The sequence below is a fragment of the Leuciscus leuciscus genome (genome assembly GCF_965113295.1).
Source record: "Leuciscus leuciscus genome assembly, chromosome: 24".
NCBI classification, from domain to species: Eukaryota; Metazoa; Chordata; class Actinopteri; order Cypriniformes; family Leuciscidae; genus Leuciscus; species Leuciscus leuciscus.
In genome coordinates, this window is record NC_138723.1 from 32,399,013 (window position 1) to 32,420,511 (window position 21,499).

The window sequence follows — 21,499 nt, forward strand, 5'->3', positions numbered from 1 at the left end:
ATTTCATGTGTATGATTAACTTGACAACCTCTGGGGGTATCCTCTGCTAAGTTTTGTAGAATTTCATCCATGGGGGAGTATAAAATAAATTCATTTATGTGCACCTTTAGTGACTGTACACTCATCGGCCTGTAGATGGTGCTGTTGAGCGAAGGGTTGCTGGTTTAGGATGATACTGTCACACACACACATGCAGGAATACAAACAAACGCAAGCATGCACACACACTGACATTCACACGCACAGACACACACCCATACACACACATACAAATCCACATGCACAGACACACACACACAAACACACACGCGCACACATGTACGCACACATACATACACGCACAGACACACACACACACACACAGACACACACATACACAAACACACACACATACACACACACACACACACACACACACACACACACACACACAGACATGCACATACTATTACTTTTTTTAGGTATATACATAAACACGCAATACAGCCAAATTACTCCACGTCATTTATTTTTGTGGAAAGCCAGTGCAGGCCTGAGCGGCGGTCATATTTTGTACCGCGATGCGGTACATCTAGTTGTAAATGAAATAGTCACAGATAATAGCTTCGATGTACTTTGCCTTACTGAAACCTGGCTTAAACCAAATGACTATTTCGGTATTAATGAGTCTACTCCTCCTGGATACTGTTATAAGCATGAGCCCCGTCTGATTGGTCATGGCGGCGGTGTTGCAACCATTTATAGAGATATTCTAAATGTTACTCAGAAAACGGGTTATAAGTTTATTTCATTTGAAGTACTTGTACTAAATGTTACGCTCTTAGATGTTAGAAAAACATCCCTATTATCTCTAGCCTTGGCTACCGTATATAGACCGCCAGGGCCTTACGCTGATTTCCTAAAAGAGTTTGCAGATTTTCTCTCAGACCTATTAGTCAATGTCGATAAAGCATTAATTGTTGGAGATTTTAACATACACGTAGATAATCCAAATGATGCGTTAGGAGCTGTGTTTACAGATTTATTAAATTCATTTGGGGTCAAGCAAAACGTCACCGGACCAACACATCGTCTTAATCATACACTCGATTTAATTATATCACATGGAACCGATCCAACCGATATAGATATCATTCCACAAAGTGATGAAGTCACTGATCACTACATGGTAACTTGCATATTACGTACTGCTGTAATATGTCATGCGGCGTCGCGTTATCAACCAGGCAGAACAATCCTCCCATCCACCATAGATCATTTCTCAAATTGCTTATCTAATCTGTCTCAGCTGCTGCCTGAACCCAAACAAACAGATGAACTAGAAGAACTAACTAGCACTATGAGCACCATTCTCTCTAGAACATTGGATGTGGTTGCACCTATTAAATTAAAAAAGGTCAGAGAGAAAAATAAAGCACCATGGTATAACAATACTACGCATGTTTTAAAGAGAGAAACCCGTATTTTAGAGCGTAAATGGAAACAAACTAATTTAGAGGTCTTTAGAATCGCGTGGAAAGACAGTATGTCACGTTATAAAAAGGCCCTAAAAGCGGCCAGGGCAGAGCACCTCCGCAAACTAATAGAAAACAACCAAAACAATCCAAGGTTTTTATTTAACACCGTGGCTAGACTAACAAATAAACAGACGTCACCCGAACAAAATATCCCATTACAGTTCAGTAGTAATGATTTCATGAACTTCTTCACTGAGAAAATAGAAAGCATCAGAACCACAATTGTAAACGTTCAATCTTCAATCGCGCCTTATAATTCAGCTTCAATTATCACCCCGCAAGAACAATTACAGTGCTTTACAACTATAGAACAAAAAGAGTTAAATAAACTTATCACTTCATCTAAAACAACAACATGTTTATTAGATCCTATACCAACTAAACTACTGAAAGAAGTGTTACCTGTAGTGGAAGAGCCTCTCCTCAATATTATTAACTCGTCTTTATCTTTAGGTCATGTTCCAAGAACATTTAAACTGGCAGTTATAAAACCTCTCATTAAGAAACCACAATTAGATCATAATAATCTAGAAAATTATAGACCCATTTCAAATCTTCCATTTATGTCTAAAATATTAGAAAAAGTGGTGTCCGCTTAACTGGGCTCTTTCTTGCAACAAAATGATATCTATGAAAAGTTTCAGTCTGGATTCAGACCGCATCATAGCACTGAAACTGCGCTCGTTAAAATCACAAATGATTTACTTTTAGCTTCTGACCAAGGCTGTATCTCAATACTAGTTTTACTTGATCTTAGTGCTGCGTTCGATACTATAGATCATACATTACTCTTAGATCGACTACAAAATTATACTGGTGTTCAAGGACAAGCACTAAGCTGGTTCAAATCATACCTATCTGACCGCTACCATTTTGTCTATTTAAATGGAGAAAAATCGATCATAACTCCAGTAAACTATGGAGTGCCGCAGGGATCTGTATTAGGCCCTCTGTTATTTTCAATATATATGATGCCACTTGGAAATATTATAAGGAAACATGGAATTAGTTTCCATTGTTATGCTGATGACACTCAAATATATATTTCATCACGGCCGGATGAAAACGCTAAATTTTCCAAATTGACAGAGTGTGTTAAAGATATAAAAGATTGGATGACGCGTAATTTTCTTTTATTAAATCCAGACAAGACAGAGGTAATACTTATCGGTTCAAAAAAACGCCCACAAAACCTCGCACAATACAACTTTAACATCATAGGATGTCCTGTTACTTTATCCTCTACAGTAAAAGACCTGGGTGTTATACTCGATTGCAACCTGTCTTTTGAAAATCATATTTGATATGTTACAAAAACAGCCTTTTTCCACCTTAGAAACATTGCTAAGCTACGTAATAAGCTATCAGTTTCTGATGCAGAAAAGTTAGTTCATGCATTCATGACCTCGAGACTGGATTACTGTAATGCTTTATTAGCTGGTTGTCCTGCATCCTCAATAAACAAGCTACAGTTAGTCCAAAATGCCGCCGCCAGAGTTCTTACGAGATCAAGAAAATATGATCATATAACACAGATTTTATCATCACTGCATTGGTTACCTATAAAGTTCCGTATTAATTTCAAGGTATTGCTACTGACTTATAAAGCCCTAAACGGCTTAGCTCCAGTCTATTTAACGGATCTTCTATCGCCCTATAATCCATCGCGCTCTTTAAGATCACTAAATTCAAGGCTTTTGGTCATACCTAGGATATCCAGAACCACCAAAGGAGGGAGAGCATTTTCACATTTGGCTCCAAAACTCTGGAATAGTCTTCCTGATACTGTTCGTTGCTCAGACTCGCTCTCCCAGTTTAAAACTAGATTAAAGTCGCATCTCTTCAGCCAGGCATTCATATAATCCTACAGATCAAACTACAATCCGTCCTCTAGCTCATAAATGCCAGAGGAGAACTGGCCCCCGACTGAGCCTGGGTTCTCCCAAGGTTTTTTTTTCACCATTAGGTCACCTGATGGAGTTTTAGGACACCATTAGGTCACTTGATGGAGTTTTTCGGTTCCTTGCCACTGTTGCCTTTGGCTTGCTCAGTTGGGGATATTTTGGGGATATTTAATTTAATTTTATCAATCAATAAATTCCTCTTGAAACAAACTTTGTTGTATTATTTTAATTTAATACTGTGAAGCTGCTTTGATACAATCTGTATTGTGAAAAGCGCTATACAAATAAACTTGACTTGACTTGACTTGACCTATAGCCACAAGAAAGAATGCAAGAGCAATATATATATATATATATATATATATATTCTACCAAATTGGTTCACAGTTGGAAGCATGTCAATTTTTTTTTTTTTTTTTTTTTTCACAAATTTTGCTTGCAAATTGTATAATATCCAAGGAAAACATGTCTAGTAATTGTGCAGTTAATTCTCATACTGTATTTTCAGTTTTGGAATATGTATCCTCTCCCCAAAATTGTCAATAATAAAACACAATAAAAATTATTTAAAGAAAAGGATTATATTTACCTTTTAAAATTTGTTTACATCTACCTTGTAAATATATATTTTTTATTAAAAAGGTTACAATTACAACAACAATTGAACTGTAATCTTTCTTTGTAAAAACTAAAGTATACATTTTATCATACATATTTCAAAGTTAAGGATTCATTACTTCGAATATAGCCTACATTGACAAAACATACTATATTTAACATATTAGCAAAAATTGGCAAACAAAAGCTTATTTGAGGTGGCAGATATTTTACAGTAAAAATGTGTAATCTAGCCAAAACTAATCAACGAAATGTTGTCTTTTATTTGTCTGTAACATAGGTCTTTCGTTTTTATTATAAGGAATATAAATGTTAATTTGCAGTTTAATACGTTGCTTATACAAATACATTTTATTTCAACACATTTCAGTCGATTTTTACTCAGTATAGCAAAATAGTTTGCTAAAAGCAGATCATTCATTCACACACAGAAACGCAATTCAAATTTAAACTGTCTTTTTGCGAGTTGTGGTAAACAGGGCATCTCTGCCGTTCATTCATTCACACAGAAACGCGATTTACTTGAGAATGAAAAAAAACTTCTGAGGAAAGCACTTCTGAGGTATTTTTTCCATTATTATTATTCCTCACAGCGCTGCGAGACAGTGTAGACAAGTAATGATCTGAATAAACTTGATGTGTTTTCTCGAGCTGATATGTGGGCGTTCACAGTTTGTATGGGATCGTCTCAGTCATTTGCGTTTGAATAGCGCGCGCTCTCCGTGGGCGGGGCCGATTAAAACGTAATGAGCTGAGATGAGCTCGACTGGAATCGCTCTCTTTTAATACAGATTTCACAAGATGACAATATTTGTTTTTTATATAAATTACTTAATTTAAAAGAAGAGAATTCAAGCTTCATGCCTGTGTGTCTGTATGCCTGTTTGACTGAGTATTCGCTGAGTTATTGTTCATTTTCGGACGCGTTTCAGAATGGACTACACTGGCAGAGAGAAGGCAGAACTCGCTTCGTGTTTATTTTTCTTTATTTGGCAAAAAGCACAACACTTTGTTTTTATTGTGAGTATACACAAAAATAATACACATTTAACAGAATCGATTTATGTATGAAACTCCTATGGAAAATCAAAGTCAACAGAGTATTTATGAGTTTCTTTTACACTGATAAAAAAAAAGCGAGCTGGTGTCGCCGGCGATACCGCCGACCTCAGGGGGTTAACCCTCTGGGGACCAAGCTGTTTTTGGGGCCCTTGAGATGTTCTGACATGCTCTGACATTTGTGCTTTTTTCAGTTATTTATAAACATGTTAATGGCAAAGGTGTAAATTCACTCTATATAGCACAAACAGGCCTACCATAATATGCGAGCAACATGTATGTAGATGTTTGTATTTTTAAGAGAATAATGTTTATGCGTGGTTATTTAAAAAAATAAAAATGAAAGTTGCTGAAATAAGACCACAAAACTCATACAAAATATGTGCCCACAAGACTTTTGACTAATGGATGTTGTCCCTTTCAGTTCTAGCTTCAAAATTATGTGAAAATAGTCTTGCTTTATCGTTCACAAAAAAAAATACATTGATTTAAATGGTGTAAAACAGGTTTTGCTTGGAAAGCCAATATGCGAGGGGGAGGAGTAGTTTACACCTTAGTCCCACCCACTCTGCATAATGACTCTGCATAATTAGCCATTCATTCAGGTGTGACACTGACTGAGCCACAATGCAAAGACAAAATATATATTTTGAAGAAGACTTATATTGACCATTTAAGATTTTGCTTACATCTATCTTGTAAATATGTTTTGCTATTTTATTAAAAAGGTTACAATTACAACAATAATTACAATTTCAGCAATATTTCTGCAAAAAAGTACTCTTTCTTTGTAAAAAAAAAAAAAAAAAGATTATAGGCCTACATTTTATCATATGTATTCATTAGTTTGAATATAGCCAACATTGGAACATCTTAGTCTATGACTTTATTTTTGACAAAATAGTATTTTATATATATTCAGAAAAGCTTATTTGATGTGACAGTATATTCTACAGTAAAAACTGTACCCAAATCTAGTCAACAAAATGTTGTCTTTCATACTTCGCCTGACTGTAACGCAGTAACTGTAACTGTAAAAGCAGTTTATTCTTTCACACACAGACGCGCGATTCATATTTAGGCTAAACACTCTTTACAAATAGACGCGCGATTCATATTATAGAAACGCGATTCATCTTTTTGTTTACATAAGCCTACAACGTTATTCCATAACGTTATTCCACATTAACACTTGAGAAAGGATAACTTAGCCTACCTCACTCCTCAGCGGGATCTGCTCCTCATATCAGCACGGAAAATTTTCTCCATTAGGTAGGCTATATTATGCCTCTTTGTTTACAGCTGATGTGGGGGCGTTTCACAGACTGAAATGGTTCTCAGAATTTGCGTTTGAATAGCACGCGCTCTCCGGGGAGTGGTCACATTACTTTTGAATGGCTCCTAATGAGCTCGACTGGAGTCGCTCTCTTTTTATACAGATTACAGAAGCTGATAATATTTGTTTTTTATATAAATTACTTCATTTAAAAGCTGCGATCTCAAGCTTTATGCCCGTGGGTCTGTTTGCCTGTTTGACTGAATTTTCGCGGAGTTATAGATAATTTTCGAACGCGTTTCAAACGGGAGTTTACTGACAGAGAGAAGGCAGAAATAGCATCATGTTAGTTTTTCTTTATTTGTCAAAAAGCAAAACACTTTATTTGTATTGTGAGTATACAGAAAAAAAATAGAAACTGAACAGGATCGATTGATGTATTACACGAAAATGAAAGATCAAAATTAACAGAGCATTTTGTGTTTATTTTTCATTGCTAAAAAAAAAAACGAGCAAAACGCGTGGGCGCGTTTTTGGTCCCCAGAGGGTTAAAGAAACAGTTCTCATGGTCGCTTGGTCTCTACTAGAGGGTAGGGACTTGCTCGCTTTCGGTCAACGAGTTGTGCCTGGAATTCGGGCCGGCTAACTTTCACGAGCTGAGACCCTGCCCTGGATATGTGCCCAAGGTTCCTAACTGTTCCTAAAGGTTGGACCAGGTGGTGAGCCTGCAAACGCTGCCCCGGAGGAGGCAGACCCAGCCCTGGCTTTCTCTGTCCGTCCGCTTCATTGCGGTTATACGTGCTCAGAACGCAAGCCTTAGGACCTCAGGCCTAAGAAAATGTTTTCCTTGTCTGTTAAGGAAATCAGCAGAAAGGGAAGGCTGTTTCCAAGCGAGGTTGGCCCACTGAATGGTGGCTGCCTTCATCTTGGTGAAAATCCTGAGATGCACGTGTCCACTTACAGTAGGTGGTGAGATCCTCTGAAGTAAGTGTGTGCTCCCGCCTAGGCGTTGACACAGAGTGCTTCGCTGACGGATATTCTAGAGTTGGGGGCTCCCCTCCCACTGAAGCCAGTTCACCATGAGCCCGGTTCGAAGTGTTGGCTTGCTGCGCCATTCCCCTCCTATGAACCGGATACGTGTGCAATTCTTGCTCCAGTAGAGTTCCCTCTTAAACCGAACCCTGTTGAGTTCCTCCACACCCTCCCGCAACGGACGCGGCGGACTTGTGCTAGGCTGGGTCCATATGTTGCGATCCCTACGGTGATCTTAAATCGACGGGGGATCAGGAAGCTTCTGTCTAGGCACTGGAAGGTGGCAGCACTAGTGGCGTTTTCAAATAGATCCCCATTCAGTCGACGTCGACTACGTCTGACTTTCTCGACTGAAAGGGAACGTCCTGATTGCGTGTGCAACCTGAAGGAGGGAACGGAGGACGTAGTCCCCTCGCCACTACTGCTGGACCACCGCTGACTCCGGGGGCCACTCAGCTCCTCAGCGAAAAAGCAACTGGTGCGTGCGTCCACTTCTGTATTTACGCTTCTGCCCCAATGTTGAACTGGCTTGATTAAATAGTAGTACGAAGAAGACAGGCTCCCTAAGCGTGATCCCCATTAAGTTCCCTCCTTCAGGGAACGGTGGGTTGCATATGCAACCAGAACGTTCACTTCACTGTTCACACACACACAGTTCCATTGCAGGCTATAGGAGTCCCCTGTTGGATAGTTAGACATCAGTCAGAGTTGCAGGTCCCCTCTTGGCATGTTTAAAAATAAAATTAAAATAAATGCATATTTTACGCTATATTATGAAAAAGGACCTTAAAATAAAATGTTGTATGTCATTTTTATTTCTTTCAAATGACCAGAAACACTAGTCCCCTCTTGGCCAGTTTAGAGCGATAGTCCCCTGTTAATAATATAGACATGTATATGTGTGTACAGTGTGTACAGTAGATCAGTGTATGTACAGTAGATCAGTGTGTGTGTGTGTGTGTGTGTGTGTGTGTGTGTGTGTGTGTGTGTGTGTGTGTGTGTGTGTGTGTGTGTGTGTGCGTGCAGAGTGTACAGTAGATCAGTGTGTGTGTGTGTGTGTGTGTGTGTGTGTGTGTGTGTGTGTGTGTGTGTGTGTGTGTGTGTACAGAGTGTACAGTAGATCAGTGTGCGTACAGCAGTGATGGAGTACTCGAGTCCTGGACTCGGACTCGAGTCCGACTCGAGTCCCTATTCTCTGGACTCGAGTCCGACTCGAGACTCTATTCTCAGGACTCGTGACTTGACTTGGACTCGCGGACTGATGACTCGTACTTGGACTCGGACTCGAGGATATATAAAATCGGACTTGAGCATTCATCAAATGAATGACGTTGGATGAAGTTTCTGACTAAATAGGTTTTAAAATTTGATATAAGATGTTACACTTTTCCTGTTTTGGGCTCCAAGACCGGACGGGATCTCTTTTTTTCCCGCATATAAGAACGAGCAGAGAGAAAGCCCCAGCCGCGCGCGCGCTCTCATCGTCTTCAAAAAACACGAGCGGTGCTCCCTCCTCTAATATTAATCAAAATCAATTGACACGATAGTAAAAGGTCGGAAGACCGAAGTTTCACGTAGATCATTCAGAGATTTTTTCTCCTGAATTACCGCGAGGTGTGAATTGTGCAAAAAAAAAAAAAAAACCTTTGCCTTATCTTCTCTGAAAAGCGTTCCGCACATTCAGCTGACATTAGCCACAATTTCAATAAACGAAAAGACCTATCTAGTGATGACATGTTTTCTGTGTTGACACAAATCTTGTCCTGCCCTAAACTGCCGAGATAATCACACAAGGCGTGCCGTATAGGCTACACGTCCATTAATGACACGTCCGATTCGCGAACTAATGACTCCTTTGAACGATTCACTTTAATGAATGGTTAAAACAACTGTCCATCTGTCCAACAACGAACTCACGAGACGTCTGAATCGGTGTATAACAAATCGGTAAACACTTTACAATAATGTTCCATTTATTAAACTCTAGTTAACTACATTAGTTAACATTTAGGCTAATAAACTGCACTTCTACAGCATTGTTAATGTTAATTTTAACATTTAGCCTAATAGCCTACATTATTGAAATCAAAAGTTTTTATTTATATTTATTTATATTGTATTTATTTATTTAATATTTATATTTGTCAACACAGTGGTGTCATTTTTGTTTAATGTAGACCCTCTTTTATAATTATATCAGCTCTTTAAAGGTGCCAGATTAGAGAAATGTAGGCAGTCTTGAAATATAACAGTCACTCAACCTTGATGACTCGACTCGGACTCGAACACTGGGGACTCGAGACTCGACTCGGACTCGAACTCAGGTAATGGTGACTCGACTCGGACTCGACTCGGTCTCTTCATTGGTGACTCGGACTTGGACTCGGACTCGAACACGCGGACTCGAGACTCGACTCGGACTCGACAGTTGGTGACTTGACTACAACACTGGCGTACAGTGTGTACAGTAGATCAGTGTGCGTACAGTGTGTACAGTAGATCAGTGTGTGTACAGTAGATTAGTTTGTGTACAGAGTGTACAGTAGATCAGTGTGTGTAGAGAGTGTACAGTAGATCAGTGTGTGTACAGTGTACAGTAGATTAGTGTGTGTACAGTAGATCAGTGTGTGCGCGAGGGTGTGTACAGTGTGTACAGTAGATCAGTGTGTGTACAGAGTGTACAGTAGATCAGTGTGTGTACAGTAGATCAGTGTGTGTACAGTAGATTAGTTTGTGTACAGAGTGTACAGTAGATCAGTGTGTGTAGAGAGTGTACAGTAGATCAGTGTGTGTACAGTGTACAGTAGATTAGTGTGTGTACAGTAGATCAGTGTGTGCGCGAGGGTGTGTACAGTGTGTACAGTAGATCAGTGTGTGTACAGAGTGTACAGTAGATCAGTGTGCGTACAGTGTGTACAATAGATCAGTGTGCGTACAGTGTGTACAGTAGATCAGTGTGCGTACAGTGTACAGTAGATTAGTGTGTGTACAGTAGATCAGTGTGTGCGCGAGGGTGTGTACAGTGTGTACAGTAGATCAGTGTGTGTACAGAGTGTACAGTAGATAAGTGTGTGTGTGTGTGTGTGTGTGTGTGTGTGTGTGTGTGTGTGTGTGTGTGTACAGTAGATCAGTGTACAGTAGATCAGTGTGTGTGTGTGTGTGTGTGTGTGTGTGTGTGTGTGTGTGTGTGTGTGTGTGTGTGTGTGCAGTGTGTACAGTAGATCAGTGTGTGTACAGTAGATCAGTGTGCGTACAGTGTGTACAGTAGATCAGTGTGTGTACAGTAGATTAGTTTGTGTACAGAGTGTACAGTAGATCAGTGTGTGTACAGAGTGTACAGTAGATCAGTGTGTGTACAGTGTACAGTAGATTAGTGTGTGTACAGTAGATCAGTGTGTGCGCGAGGGTGTGTACAGTGTGTACAGTAGATCAGTGTGTGTACAGAGTGTACAGTAGATCAGTGTGTGTACAGTAGATCAGTGTGCGTACAGTGTGTACAATAGATCAGTGTGCGTACAGTGTGTACAGTAGATCAGTGTGCGTACAGTGTACAGTAGATTAGTGTGTGTACAGTAGATCAGTGTGTGCGCGAGGGTGTGTACAGTGTGTACAGTAGATCAGTGTGTGTACAGAGTGTACAGTAGATAAGTGTGTGTGTGTGTGTGTGTGTGTGTGTGTGTGTGTGTGTGTGTACAGTAGATCAGTGTGTGTGTGTGTGTGTGTGTGTGTGTGTGTGTGTGTGTGTGTGTGTGTGTGTGTGTGTGTGTGTGTGTGTGTGTGTGTGTGTGTGTGTGCAGTGTGTACAGTAGATCAGTGTGTGTACAGTAGATCAGTGTGTGTTTGCACACTGCGCACACACTGTCTACATTCACATCCTTTACATTAAAAAATATAATAATGCCACAAACATCTTTGAATCTTGCAGCTGTTCCCTGAAAAAAAAAAAGATTTTATTCTCAAAATAATAAAAACATGAAAGTTCAGTTCAGTTATCAGAAAATCTTGATAGTTAATGTCCATTCTTATAAAGTGGGCCACTATTATTTACAGAAAATAGTTTAGCAAAGCTACTGGATACCTGCTGGCACTCACCAGCTAATCATTGTCTGTGTGTCTGTGTGTGTGTGTGTGTGTGTCTGTGTGTGTGTGTGTGTCTGTGTCTGTGTCTGTGTCTCTGTAGCCCCTTTCACACAGCGCATTGAACCCGGGAAATTGCCGGCAAATTGCCGGAACGCCTTCTGTGTGAACGCAAACATGACCCGGGTTTAATGCCGGGATCGATGCCGGGTTGGGGACCTAGTAACATTGCCGTGTTCAGTCCCGGAACGCGCGCTGTGTGAACAAAAGCCGTAATAATGCCGTGTCGTAGTGATGACGCTGAAGCCGGGATCGTTCGCCAGCTGTGAAACGGTACGAAATGAGAAATATATCGAATCAGAGAAATAAATGCACAAGCGTGGTTTCGCAGCTCATAAGCAAACTGAAGACGCTGCTGAGACATTACAAGTCACATCGATGTCACGTGTCTTTCCGGGACATACACGGGTTGTGTGTGAACGCGCTCTCTGATTCCGGAAAATCACTGGCAGTGTGAATGAGCCAAAATCAAATGAACCCGGGTCAAATCCCGGGTCACTTTATCCGTGTATTTTCCGGAATCTCTGTGTGAAAGGGGCTTGTGTCTCTCTCTCTCTCTGTGTGTGTGTGTGTGTGTGTGTGTGTGTGTGTGTGTGTGTGTGTGTGTGTGTGTGTGTGTGCGTCTCTCTGTCTGTGTGTGTGTGTGTGTCTCTGTGTGTGTGTCTGTGTGTGTGTGTGTGTGTGTGTGTGTGTGTGTGTGTTTTGTGTGTGTTTGTGTATCTGTTTGTTATATATTGTTGTTTAATAAACTCGTTTTCCACTTCACATGGATTCTGTGAAGGTTTTCTTTAAGTAGCTTATAAAACACTTATAATGCTCATGAAGGAACAATCTCTAATCACTGCATTAGGGTTGTATTTGAATAAACTATAAATGTAGATTCATGTGGCACAATGTGTTTTTCTGGACCTTGAACACATTGGACTTTAGAGACAAGTCAACAAATACGCCAAACCATTTTCCAGAGCTCTGATTGGCTGTTGTCATCCTGGTTCTATGTGATGGAGATATGAAGGTAAAAGAGTAGCTAAACTCGAGAGCACGTAGATGTGAATTTGAGAACTTGTACAATAAATATTCGTTTGTGTATGCTAAAATTTACACTCACAGCTCCAGTGTGAAAACCTGTACAATAAAAATCTGAAGTTGAATGTTGAAATTTGCACTCGCAGACAATAGTCACCAATGTGTAAAATGCCATTTACAGAAATACAATGACAGACACAAACTTTAAATATATATTTGCATTTATTCTTAAATTCACATTCGCAGTACAACCTCAAAATTAGGCACTTGCAACTTCTCAAATCTGTCACTGCAATTTCAAATTTCGCGTCATGACTTTTGCTACTCTTTTAGCGATATATCAGGTGCAAAACTCACTTGTGCACTTGCAGCTCAGTGGCGGCGAGAGAAGGGCGGGTGTTCAAACGAGCCATTTTATTGGTTGGCGCCTAGCCAATGAAATGGGACTTCTATTGTACGTGATGATGTGACGAAACCCGTGTCCTCGGAGACTGCCGTTCATTAGACTGATATTTAAAAAAATATATATATATTATCAAACTCAGTAGACACCATACTAATGAAGCATAGCCTACTATGTACAGAAAAGCAGATGAGCCCAGAATATGATGAAAGAAAGCAAATTTGTGTTCAGTGCAAGTAAACCTTGCCTGTGTTTTCTTATTAATGTATAACGGATTGTGTATGTTTATTTATTTTTATAACTGTTGGTCCATTAAGCTTCATTAAAAAAAAAAGTACACGTTCTGCGTTAGACTAAACTGGAAGGGTCATAGCACTTGCATATAGTTGTCCTACTGTAGTTCCACTGCTTCTGTTGGTCTCATGTGTAATCGCTTTGGATAAAAGCGGCTGCTAAATGAATAAATGTAAATTAAGCGTTTTCTTGGTTTTCTATGGGAGGAAAATGCATAATGTACAATTAAATGTTCATATGCTGTGCACATTTGCTTTTCTGTACGCTTTATTAGTATGGTGTTTCCTGAGTTTGGTCTTTTAATACCACTGTCTTTAAACTGCGTTCATATTCTGGGCTCATCTGTTATTCTGTATAGTAAGCATTATTAGTGTGGTGTTTACTGAGTTTTGGATCACTGAGTTCATATCATTTATTTATTTTAATATCAGTCTTGCATTAAGCCATGTTAGCGTTTCAGAACGTCCCCGAGGACGAGGGTTTCGTGACATCATCACGTACAATAGAAGTCCCATTTCATTGGCTAGGCGCCAACCAATAAAACGGCTCGTTTGAACACCCCCGCCCCCATCCTTCAAATTCACCAGTCTGTTCATCTACATCATCAAATTCACATCTACGTGCTCTCGAGTTTTGCTACTCTTTTACCTTCATAGGGAGCTGGCTGGATTTTATCTCAGTATTCTGATTATAGTGTTCAGTCTGCTGGTCGGGGGACATCTGAACTTTGTGTGAGCGATCACAGATCGAGAGGAATAATCATGGGCTCCACATTGTCACAAGAGGACTATGAGAGGTCTGCTCGAGATTTATGAATACATTTTACAGGATAAACCATGCCTCTTACCAGATGTAGGCATAGATGAGTCTCTGCTGATATATTCTGGTTCCGACTCTAACGCTGTGCTGCAGGCTTACTCTGATGAGATGCTCAACACGGTGCCGGGTTACGTCAGCAGTTTTGGATCTGCCTTTGGTGCACTGACTTCAGTCCCGAATGCTGTTGGACTTGGAGCTTTGGTGGTTTCCTTGCTCATAGAGATCGCCATCAAGGGTGGCCCTCAAGGCAAGGCAAGGCAAGGCAAGTTTATTTATATAGCACATTTCATACACAATGGCAATTCAAAGTGCTTTACATAGAAGAAATTAAAATAATAAAAAGAAATAAGAATAATTAAAACAGTTTAGAAAAATAAAAAATAAAATACAGTACAAACAGTCGGACGAACATTGGCACAGTGCTCATTCAGTAAATGCATAGTTAAACAGATGTGTTTTGAGTCTGGATTTGAATGTGACTACAGTAGGAGCACATCTGATCTCCTCTGGAAGCTGGTTCCAGCTGCGGCTGGCATAATAGCTAAAAGCAGACTCGCCATGCTAAGAGTGAACCCTTGGTATTTCAAGCTGATATGATCCTAATGATCTGAGTGATCTGTTGGGTTTATATTCAGTGAGCATATCTGCAATGTATTGAGGTCCTAGGCCATTGAATGATTTATATACCAGTAATAATACTTTAAAATCAATCCTAAGTTTAACTGGGAGCCAGTGTAAAGACCTGAGGACTGGTGTGATATGTTCATATTTTCTGGTTCTGCTCAGAATCCTGGCGGCAGCGTTCTGTATGAGCTGCAACTGTCTGATGGTCTTTTTGGGAAGGCCAGTGAGGAGTCCATTACAATAATCCACCCTGCTGGTGATGAAAGCATGCACAAGTTTCTCTAAGTCTTGTCTGGAAACAAAGCATCTAATTCTTGCAATATTTTTCAGATGATAGTATGCTGATTTAGTTATTGCTTTGACATGACTACTGAAACTAAGCTCTGACTCTAGTGTCACTCCAAGATTCCTGACTTGATTTTTGGTTGTTTGACCCCTAGAGTGAAGGTATGCGTTCACCTTGAGAACTTCATCTTTGTTTCCAAACGCAATGACTTCAGTTTTGTCTTTGTTTAACTGAAGAAAGTTTTGACACATCCAACTGTTGACTTCATCAATGCATTGGCACAGGGAGTCAATGGGGCTATAATCGTTGGGCGATAGGGCTAAGTAGAGCTGTGTGTCGTCTGCATAGCTGTGGTAAGCAATTTGGTTATTTCTCATTATTTGGCTCATTGGGAGCATATACAGGTTGAACAGGAGTTGACACGTGCAGCCTGTTACGACGTGTGTTTGGGATAGAGAAAGTTTCGAGTGTCCGAGACACAATTTCAGAGTATCTGAAACGCCATGAAGTGTACATGAAGAATGACCAACGATTACGGGAGGAAATAAGGAGACTGGAACATCAGCTGAGCAACCATCTCACCATCCTCAGAAACTCCCTGCTGCATGACGGACAGATGAGCAGCCGTGGGCTCAAGATCTGGGTCAACGGAGCCGCCTTCCACGTCCAGATGTTGATCCATGAGGCTCGACAGGATATTCAGGCTGGTAAACCTGCATCAGACTGTGTTCATGAAATAGAAGCTGCAATCGATGTGTATTTACGGTACCTGGATCATTTGCTGGAGAAATACAAGACCTACAAGATCAATTCAAATATGTTTTTGATTTTAGCTTTACCTATGTGGAGCTTTCCTAACACCAAATTTGAATGTCATATGGAAAATAATGAAATTGAAAGCTGTATAAGGAATGTTCATTTTGCTAGTCCTAGCCCGTGTTATCAACCAGAAGTTCTGACGGCTTTTATGAATCTTGTTTACTCAAAGTATGAACCGATCAAAGGTTTGAAGAGTTATTTTTTAAATATCAAGAACAATCTCAACTCTCGAATCCATGACCGTGGTTCATTCACTCTGCCGTCAGCTGCAGGTTAGTTTAGATATTTGGTGTTGATAAGGGATCGCTCAGATGCTGGAGCGTGCGCTCATATGTAGAGGTGTACTCTTCGATGCACTGGGCCTGGGTTTGACCCCGACCTTTGGCCCTTTGCTGCATGTCATTCCCCCCTCTCTCCCCCCTTTCATGTCTTCAGCTGTCCTGTCAATAAAGGCCTAAAAATGGCCCAAAATAATCAAAAAAAATAAAAAATAGTAATAATCTTTTGATTTAACATATAGTAACTTTAAGTAAAACATTTTTTTTAAAGTGTTGATAAAACTTCCATTGTAATATTTTAACGTATTTACTCTCATCTTGTGATCTACATGTATATTTGATCTGTGTTCTGTCATGATGCTCTCCTGACACACCTGCATGTTACTCGTTTAAAGCTGCAGTCGGCAAGTCTGGCAGATTGGGTCGATTAGCCAAAATGTTGAATGTTTACAACTCTCATGCCCCTCCCCACTACCAGCGAGCACCCTCCCATCGAGGTCGTGCTCGTCAGTGCGTCACTGTGCGTGTGTACCTGATTTTCTGTGAACGCGTCCGTCTCTTCAGCATCTATCAACACCATGGACTCGGAGGTAGGCTGCCCTGGCTAATCTATCCATAGATGGCAATAACCGAGGAATTGGAAGCTTGTTAGTAGATTTTCTCTCCGCCATCACGCTTCATGCAATCTCCAGGCGAACTTCAGGCGTGGCGTGTGCATGTGATATTAACGTGCGCGAGTGAGGGGGGATCTGTGGCGTGTGCACGACCTGTGATTGACAGTCAGATCTCACACCCCCCTGCGCTGATTGGACCCGATGATCCGGGAGCGCTGGATTTTTGCAAAACAAATAACACGCTCCAGGTGGAGTTAGAAGCTCGGGTTTTTTTCTAAAACCACCTTATTTATGTTGTTCTGTCGGATTAAAGTGTCAATTTCACTGAATATGATCAAAAAAATGTTGGAGACGGCAGCTTTAAGACAAAATACTCTGCTGAAATATTTTAGTCCTGTTTCCGGTTTAAAAATCCTTAAAATGACATCTGCTCCTTCTTCCTCGTTGAAGACTTCTGAATCTTTGAATAAGTAAATGTTGTTCATTATAAAAGTTGAAGTGCTGAACACGAGATGTCTCCTACTTCACTGTAAAGTTTGTTCTTAACTTTTGCTTTTGTGATGTTCTCTTTAACAATTTAGATTAGATTCAACTTTATTGTCATTACACAAGTACAGGTACAAGGCAACGAAATGCAGTTTAGGTCTAACCAGAAGTGCAATAGCAGCAAGTGCAGGATATACAGTGGTTCCATAAGTGCAGAACATGGATATGTACTGAATAAATATAGAGTTGAATACTATTATAAACAAAAATTTACAGATAGATTTGTCCTATGAATATAATATACAGATAACTATTACTGTGAACAGAATTTACAGCTAGATATGTACTGAATATAATATACAGATGGCTATTACTATAAACAGAATTTTTACAGATAGATATGTACTGAATATAATATACAGATGACTGTTACTATAAACAGAATTTTGCAGATAGATATGTACTATGAATATATATACAGATGGCTGTTACTATAAGCAGAATGTGAGCATAATATACAGATGGCTATTACTATAGACAGAATTTTACAGATAGATATGTACTATGAATATATATACAGATGGCTGTTACTATAAACAGAATGTGAGCATAATATACAGATGGCTATTACTATAAACAGAATTTTACAAATAGATATATGTATAAGTTAGGCTAAAATGAGCAGTATAACAATGGATTTAAAGTAGTGCAAATAAAGTTTGGACAGAAGCTATCCGAGTGAAAGTGCAGTGGAAGTAATTGCATATTACAGTTAAAGTACAGTATTGCAAATGTATATGTAAACAGTCGGTACTGTAAATAAACAGTCGGCAGTGCAAATTGAGCATATTCCAGTCAAGGTAGTAGTGCAAGATGCATATGTAAACAGTTGTTACTATAATAACAGTCAGCAGTGCAAATGAACATTATAGTATTGCAAATAACAAAATGGAGGCAGGTGTGAGGAGGGAGAGGAGAGTCAATCAGTATATGAGGGGAGTGGGATCAATGAGGGTTAGAGTTTAATAAAGAGACAGCTCTGGGGAAAAAACTGTTCTTTAGTCTGCTGGTCCTGGTCCGGAGGCACCTGAAACGCCTGCCGGAGGGCAGGAGAGAAAACAGTCTGTGGGCTGGGTGAGAGGAGTCCTTAAGGATGCTGCGAGCTCGATGCAGACAGCGTTTCCTCTGGATGTGCTCGATTGCAGGTAGTGGAGTCCCAGTGATGCGCTGGGCGGTTTTCACCACCCGCTGCAGTGCCTTGCGCTCTGCAACAGAACAGCTCCCATACCACACTGTAGCACAGTTGGTCAGGATGCTTTCTATTGCACAGCGATAGAAGTTCACCAGGATAGTGGAGGAAAGCTGATTCTTCCTCAGTGTCCTCAGGAAGAAAAGGCGCTGGTGAGCCTTCTTGACCAGGCTGGAGGTGTTGGTTGTCCAGGTCATGTCCGCCGAGATGTGGGTCCCCAGGAACTTGAAACTGGAGACACGCTCAACAGCCATTCCATTGATGTGGATGGTGTCGTGTGTGCCTCTTGACACTTTCCTGAAGTCCACGATGAGCTCCTTCGTTTTGGTGATGTTGAGGAGCTGGTTATTTTCAGTGCACCATGTGGCCAGGTGCTTGATCTCCTCCCTATAGGCAGTCTCATCGTTGTTGCTGATGAGACCAATCACCGTAGTGTCGTCCGCAAACTTGACGATGGAATTAGATCCGTACACAGGCTTGCAGTAACAATAAAGGATCATGTGTGTTATTGTTCCACGTGTCTGTGTATTTTAACTTAAAGTGTTGCCAATATGCAGCAGGCTTCTGCTGTGCCATTAGATTCATTTCTTTGTGGAATTTTAATTCCTTTTATTGAATTTGGGGCAACTGCAGTCTACCCGTATTTCTGTCTATTTTTAATTTATATATTTAATTCTGTTTTCATTTTTAAATGTTTTTTTTAATGTCTTTCTTTCAGGGTTCGAAATGTACTTTTTCGACCACCAGCCAAAAAGCTAGTAATGTTCAAATTTCAACAGCCACTCAATACATTACCATTGTTTTTACGGCTGCTGAGTGAAGCAAATCCCTGAGAAGGGAACGAGACGCTGCTTCGAGAATCGACACATTGGGGGACACCTTCAGCCTGGACTGGACGACAGGCCTCATCCTCCTTGCTCCACGAAGGAAACGTACTATAAGTGGGTGTCTCCCCAAGGTGTCTACCCCTAAAGGCGTGTGGAAGGCAGCTATGGCCGCCACATAGACCTTAAGCGTGAACGGGGAGAGCCCGTCAAAGAATCGACTCTGGAGGAACTCCAGCACTGAAGCCACTGGGCAGTTAACTGGGTTCAACTAATGTTCTCTGCACCATAAGTTGAATACATTCCATTTTAATGCATACAGTTTCCTGGTGGAGGGGGCTCTAGAGTTTAAGATGGTCTCAGCAACCTCAGTTGAGAGACCAGCATTTACGAGTTGGTCCCCCTCAGGGGCCAGACCCATAGTTTCCACAGCTCCGGCCGAGGGTGGAAAATTGTGCCCTCGGCCTGAGAAAGAAGGTCCCTCCTGATCGGGATTTGCCACGGAGGGCCTGCAAGTAGAGTTATGATGTCCGAAAAACATACTCGGGCCGGCCAGTACGGGGCTACTAGGAGCAAGCTGATTCCGCACCTCCGGACCCTGTCTAGAACCCCTGGGGAAATGCGTACAGACGTTGCCTCGGCCACGTCTGTACCATGGCATCCAGTCCTAAGGGAGCTGGATGAGTGAGGGAGAACCAGAGCGGGCACTGGGTATTCTCGTGAGAGGCGAACAGATCCACTTCCGCTTGGCCAAACATCCTCCGTATTAACTCCATTCCCCGGACCTCAGCCCCTGCCTCGACAGGATGTCTGCTCCCACATTTTCGTCCCCAGGAATAAACATGGCTCTGACTGAAAGAAGTTTGCCCTGGGACCACAGAAGAACCTGATGTGCCAGTCTGCATAGAGGGCGCGATCTCAGTCCCCCCTGCCGATTTATATATGAGACCACCGACGTGTTGTCTGTTCGTACTAGGACATGATGGCCTCTGAGGTTTGGAAGGTAATGTCTGAGTGCCAGAAATACAGCCAGCATCTCTAGGCAATTGATGTGCCAAGAGAGATGTTGGTCCTTCCACGAACCCCTGGTGTAGCGGCCTTCCATGACCGCTCCCCAGCCTGTAAGGGGCACATCCGTGGTCACTATTTTTCTCTGACATGGTGCTCCCAACACTGGGCCTTGGGACAGGAACCATGGTTACTTCCACATCATCAAAGAACGAAGGCATCTGCTCGTTACTTTGATCGTGCGAAATGGGTTCCCCGTCCGGGAAAACCCTCTGGTCCTGAGCCACCACTGCAGGGCTCTCATATACAGCAGGCCAAAAAGTATCATGTTGGACGCTGCTGCTAGAATACCCAGAACTCTTTGAAAATGTTTGACCGTGATGGCCTGGCCTAGCTTGATACTCGTTGAGTGACGTCAATTGGTGAGTGACGTCATGACGCAACACCAATCAAGATTGGACTAGTTCTATACAGACTTCAGACGCGTCATGCTGCGTCACGCGTTCCCCAATGTGTCGATTCTCGATGCAGCGCGAGTTCCCTCGAAAGGGAACTACCAGCCACTTGCATATTTGACCAGCATTTGGCTAGATGGTGCTAATTTTGAACCCTGTTTTCTTTGCCTTAGAGCGCTTTGAATAGTCTGTGTGCTTAAAAGGTGCTTAACAAAAGGGAAAACAACCCCAGCTCAGGTGTAACCAATGGCTAACTGATCTTCTCCATGGCAACATAATATTTTGTGTGTGAGCATCTGGAAAGCGTTCCTCCTATAGGGAGATTACAGGCTAACAAGCCATCACCTTCCGTTAGCATTCCATTGACTGCCATTCATTTTGGCGTCACTTTGACAGCGAATAACTTTACATCTGAAGCGTTTAAAGACTCTGTTTCTCCATTGTTTATTTCTAAAGAAACACGACAATGCATAAAAAGCTCCATTACCTTGTATCTCACGTTATGGCTCTGTAGCAGACGTTTTTGTAAAGATAGGCTAACGATTGTGTCATGACCACGCAACTTTCTGTCGCACAGTAGAGAAATTACCGTATAGTCAGGAGAAGCTCGCAGGCAATCGGGTGACGTGGAGGCATACAGTCAAGGGAGAAGCCCTTAGAGAGTCCATGAAAGCATCGGAACAAAATATTTCAGCAAAGTTTTGATGGATTGGAAATACTTCGGTGAATTCATATGACATTTGGATTTCTCTTGGCACCGCTACCAGAAGA

The 21,499-nt window shown here is 41.2% G+C and overlaps 1 protein-coding gene and 1 long non-coding RNA gene across 2 annotated transcripts in view; both read left to right on the top strand.

The window, feature by feature from the left end:
- ripply3 (ripply transcriptional repressor 3) overlaps positions 1-21,499 on the top strand; it is a 105,609-nt gene that overhangs the window by 6,645 nt on the left and 77,465 nt on the right. The gene's annotated exons all lie outside the window — the stretch shown is intronic.
- On the top strand, positions 15,871-18,987 carry LOC309489857. The gene is made up of 3 exons (XR_014202543.1): positions 15,871-16,241; positions 17,206-17,268; positions 18,917-18,987. It is a non-coding gene; the product is annotated as an uncharacterized lncRNA (long non-coding RNA).